A 6,000-nucleotide genomic window follows, 5' to 3' on the forward strand; every position below is an offset into this window, starting at 1 on the left:
GATAAGATAAACAATTATCTTAAGAGCATTAGCGCCCATAAAAAAAATATGCTCACAAAAACAAAAGAAAAGGAGAGAGGAAGCCCCAAATAAAAGTACAAAGGCTTAGGCTTGGGCTTCGTTCTGATTTGGGACGTCTGGAGTGTTTTCATCCTATTGATCCCCAGTAAGGAGCTCTGCGTCCTCTTTCTCCTTAGCCTCAAACTTGGCCTTTTTTGCAGCCGAATCCGGGTAGATAAGGAGATTCATATTCTTGTCCTGGAGCCAGGCCATATAAATGGCTTCGTCAAAAGTGGTCGCCAACAACTCGTCAGCCTACTTCTTCTCTGTGCAAGCCTCCTCGTTCCGTTTTGACTCCAGCTGGGTCTTGACCTCCACAGTCTGGATTTGGGCCTGAGAGATTCCACCTTCTCCCACTCTTGATGAAGTACGTCTCAGCCACCTCTAAGAGTGCCTTGGTCAAAGCCTCCAAGCCATGGACACAGGACAATTCTGCCTCCACCACCTTCTTCTAGTCAGCGTCCTTCCTTGAAAAAACTTCCTCGTGCTGGGCTTGAACTTGGGCAGTCTCCTTGGCGAGGGCCTCCTTGTCAGCTTCTCTTTGGTTGACGGCCCCCTCCAGCTCTATCTGAGTCTTCTCCAGCTTCATGGCTATCTCGGCCACCAGGTCCGCGTTTCTATGTGCCAGCAAGGAATCTTGGAACAAATTTTTTTTAGAAACAACACAAAAAGACAACGGCAGTAAAGAAACAAGACGAACAAGTGGCTTACCGTCGTGGCCTGATGACGGATGGCCTGGGAGATGAAGATGGAATCGTTGCTAGACAATGTGGTGTAACGTTTGAGCTAAAGAGTGGACATGGACTTCCCCACCTAGGCCAATAAGTCCGCAGCAAATGGGGCCGCGTCTTGCCCCAACTTAGGCCGAAACCCAATCTCGGCTCCTAGGCGATCCACTATCTGCTGGGGGGCATTAAAGGCTTGTGGAAATTCGGTAAATTACAATTTTCGTTGAATGATCAAGGCCCAGGCTACCTCATCCCGCTTGTCGTACCCCTCTTCCCAAGCTTGGGATACCATCTTCATCCTCTCTTCCAGGATGATTGACTCCCCTTCCCCATGAAGGGCCGAGTTGATAAGAAGATTGGGAACATCTGGGAGCGCTGGCGTAATGATAAGACTTATACCAGAGGAATGATCCTCGGTCACGGTGAAGTCCTCCTTTGTCTTGGCCTTCTTGGCCCGCTTTACGGACACCGTGGCAACAAAGTCCGTCTTCCTTTTATGTGCCCCACCTTCTTCTGAAGGCTCCTGCTCCAAGTTTATGATTCAAAGAGGAGCAGGATGGGATAAATGCTGCTCAACAGGCGCCATAGGAGCCGAGGTGGCAGATTGAACTCCCTTTGAATCCTCCGTGGCCGGTTCTGAGTCCCCGAGTATCATATCAATGATCTTCTTCTTGGCCGGGCCCTTGGCGGCCTTCTTTGTTGATGCCTTGGCTAGGGCAGATCTGGCCTCGATCATTTACTTCATTTTGGCCACAGGATCAGACATGTTCTACTCACCTAAAATAAGGATAAAATATGGATTAGTAACGAAGCGGGAAAGACAGACAAATACAAAAGAAACATGCAAGTCTAAGTCCTTTGGGACAGACCCTTATCTATGGGTTGGGTCTGACTTAACTCTCCTAGGGAAAAAGCATGAATTTAATCCCCATGTCATCTGAGTCCAAAAAGCTACCATATTGAAGGAATCAGGATGAATGCATGAGGTTCAGCGTGTCCACTACCATAGAGCAAGGAAGCCCAACATTGCTAATGGTCCCGGTCAAATAATCCCGGTACCGTTGCCTATTCCTAAAATAGCCTTCAGTATGAGGGGCATAAGTTAAAATTGGAGGCGTTTTACCTTGCCCGATATGCTGGCCTCAGGAGCTCCAGCATTGGGCTGCCTCCCCTCGAGCAAGGCATCCAGCTCCTCAAACTTGGCTCACTCCGCAAGGTGCAGACGCTCCTTCTTCAACCTCTTCGCATCCGCCTTGAACGCGACCTCCACCACCTCAATGTGAATGAGGCCAACTTTTCCCTCAAGGCAGGGTCCCTTTCATATTGCAAACCCCGAAGGTTGGGTGCGTCTATTGACTAAAGGGCGGCAATCAGTCTGGTTAGTCAAAGATTCTTTATAGTCACGAACCCCCCCACGTCCAGATATTCGATACTGGTGGTGGCGTATACCTTCTTCCGTTCCAAGATGAACTTGGTTAGCCGGGTTTGAGCATAAGGACTTGTTTACAAGAGCGTGAGTATCCGATAAATAAAACAAAAAATGAGACAAAGATGGGGAAGGATAACTTACCCACGCGCTGAAAGTCCAGCACCAAAATGGGGTTCTTTTGCAGAAGGAACTCGGATATCATAAACTAGTAGTGTCTGACATGCGACGGATGTTTCCAGAAGTTGTATGGAGCCGGACTGACGCCATGGCTCTTCAACCGATAAAATTCATCCCGATTTTTATCCTTGGAGTTCAGTTGCATTTCCAACCAGTAGTAATACAACACCTCTATGGGGGTGGGTTCCGGGATCTCCTTCCAAGCGCAAAATACACACCACCCTACCAGCAACTTGTACACCTGGGCTGTGAGCTAGAACGACGCGATCCCCACAAACTTAAGGAATCGCGCGAAATAGTCGTGAAGAGGGAGAATGGCTCCCGCACTGATGTGGCATGTGTTCCTGGCCCCGAATATGCCCACTTTAGTGTGGGCCTTCTCTTCCTTCCGAGCCAGTCTATTGAAGAAAAGCCCTGGAGTCGATTCTATCCCGAAGGACTTCTCCATCTCGTTCAACATCTAGTAGTTTCAGAACTCGTTTAATTCCGCGTCCATTTCCCACGTGTTGCCAGTGGGAAGCTTTTTCCCCTCTAGGACAATGGGGCCCGCATTTACTACATCTTTCGGGTAGAGAGTGATGCCACAACCCATGATCAAAGACCTGGAAGCGACAAGAAAAGCAAGAACCAAGCAGTCAGCACCAAAACAGAAAAATTATTTAAGGTACAGGGATTATCCTAAACTTCTTGGAGAGGTCCCCTCCGGAAACAAATCCGGGAACAATTAAGGTTCCAGGAACACGAGTCGGGAACAAAAAGGCTAAGTATCATAGCAAAAGGAAACTAGTTCACTCGGGCGATTTTGAGGTGTCCGGGTTCGATGATTCAGAGTGGTCTAGCCCGCTCCATCGATCAATTTATCTACGGACTGAAGTCACCTAGAAATTTCTCTATTGTTCATCAATACCACTACCTAGAACCAACCTACACGAAGGTCACGGCCCTAACGACCACATGATCCCAGAAACAACGTGGTATCAAAAATAGTGAAGGAAAATAAGAAATTGACCAGAAAACTTACTGAATAAATGTAGATCTGGGATTTCTTGAAGTACGAGCGACAACGCCGGCAAGAGTGTAGTTTTGAACTTGAGGAGGCGATACAACAGTTCGTCGATGTTCTCAGAAGGGTCTACTGGGATGAAGTTATCTTCTTGATAAATGAAAGAGGGCTTCACTGGAAATAGGTGGGCTCGAAAAAGCAACAACTATTGGAAAAGCTCGTCTGCAATTTTGGACATGCACTGTTTGAGAATTTGGGATCAGTAAAAGTGTGGAAGGGAGCCTACTAGGGTATTTATAGGAAGAAAATCTCTTGTTCAATCCAATGGTCCACAGTGAAAATCCCAAGACAATCCTCATCCGATGGTTTCAGATGGCACAAACGCATTAACTAGCCCAATCAAGTGCTAAATCGTGGATTCGTCAATCCACAATCCATTCCTCTCTCATCCAACGATCCACATTGAAAATACCAAAACCATCCTCATCCAACGATTTCGGACAATGCAGAAACATTAAACAGCCCATTCGAGTGGCCAAAACGCCTTTTCGTATAGACGGGACCCTTCGAGAACTGCGCTGACACCCATCAATCACCTAGGACGTCACAGGATTTTCCCCATATTATTGTGGTGCAAGTGGCACAAATGTACCATTTCCCTGAAGACACGTGCCTAGGTCAGTGGGAATTCGAAAGGTCTTGGATTAACCAGTTGGCCCCCAAGTAAATGAACGTGGACTTAGGTAAATGAACCCAGGTCTTGGTAAACGAACCGGGGTTTAGGTAAACGAATCGGGAAACAGGTGATTGATCCGGGATGAAGAAGGAAAGTCTCCATCGCGCGAACACGGACGAAGACTTGGGGGTAAACGTTATCCATATTTTCCACCTTGGACACGTGGCATGGCCAAACGGGTTTCATGGGCTCTCGGGAGAGACCCAGGCCAAACCAGGGCCCAGCAAACAATGAGCTACCAAACCCTATCGGCCTAGACCATGCCGAGCCCAATAATTAGAAATTGGTACGAGCATAGTAAAGGGGCCGAAAATGAGATGTAGGCCCGAACCACCTTCTCGGGCGCACCCGATCTCTATCCTCCAGGATTCAGATTATGGTGGCAGACTGTCCATTCAAGGAAGCGGATCCCATCAAGTAGGATACTTATGAAATCTCCAGGTCCATCCCCAATGTTCCAATTCACCATCACTATGTCCTTCGATCTATCATCGCTAGTGGATGTCCGCCCTGATAAATGAAATTGGCTCTTGGTAAATTTACCTTGACATCTATAGATGAACCCGGACCATATGTTCAGATAAAACAAGCCCAGTCCTTCCTACAACTGACGTGTCCCTGAGACATCTGGAAGTTGGTCTTCCTAACTAACCTGCAGAATGGCGTACGCACGGAACGTACAATGTTCCTAGGAAACCGTACTGCACTACTCTGATTGATCTTATCCCAAGGATCCCCTTGGCAGCCCATGCGGATTAGTCTGTGCCAACATACAAAGGATAACTGTAAGGCTCTACTACTCTTAAGCCGGCCAAATGGGCCTAGATTAACAATTTGTAATCATGTTACATCCTTGTATTATAGCTCCGTTAGAAAGCATTTGTCATTATATCTTCATTGGGCTCGAATTAGTCCGGCCCAAGTCACATGAATGCATATAAATAAGGTCATTTGTGCAATGTAGCAAGGATCCCCATTTTTTTCTTGTAAGCTAAAACGCTGCAAAACTTGTAGAAAACCTCTATTGTTAAACACTCTAAAGTTCAATACTAGTGACTCATGGACTAAGGCTCATTAACGCCCCAAGCATATAAAAATTGTGGTCTTGTTCATTTCTTTGCCTTTCTTTCTAGCTCTTATTTCTCAATATATTTATAGTTTCCGAAAAACTCGGTAAACAATTTTAATTGTGAGATTGTTTTAGTTGTAAATATTTAATTTAGTTTGGGCTTTATGTTATTTTTCAGATTTGATCAAAATGATATAAATGAAAAGATGTAAAAAGACAATAAAAGCCCAACCTAGAAGAAAAAGAAGCCCAAGCCATTTTGGAGCCCAACAAGCCACTTTTTTTTGTGGCATCCTCTGATTCATTGAGTCGAGCCGACCACTTGACCAAGCCTCCAGTAGACGAACAAGAAGGTGACACAAGTCCCACATTGTCTCCCTCACTCTAGCATTTGATGAGTATGGGGCCCACCTTCTGACAATATACCTGCCTAGATCACCAATGTACCCCAATTGTCCACCTATACGAGGTTGTCCTTGCCGAGCTCCCCTGAGTGTGCCATGTGTCCACAAGTGTCTCCCACTCCACCAACAACTTCTTCTGCACACCAGTCTTAGCTTGACACATTGGTATTAAAAGAGCAAATCAAAGATACCCAGCAGGGAATGGACCCTTTTTAATAATTATTAATTCCATCCAAGATCATACACAAATATATATATATATATTAAATCAAATACAATTAGATTAGAGATTACCTCTTGTATCCTATCAAGTTTCCCCGAATCTTTTTGTATAAAATCAACGATCTTCTTATCCAAGTTCTGAAAGCTCACACCTTGATCTTCCATACAAATC

This window comes from Humulus lupulus, chromosome 1, assembly GCF_963169125.1.
Source record: "Humulus lupulus chromosome 1, drHumLupu1.1, whole genome shotgun sequence".
Taxonomy (NCBI): domain Eukaryota; kingdom Viridiplantae; phylum Streptophyta; class Magnoliopsida; order Rosales; family Cannabaceae; genus Humulus; species Humulus lupulus.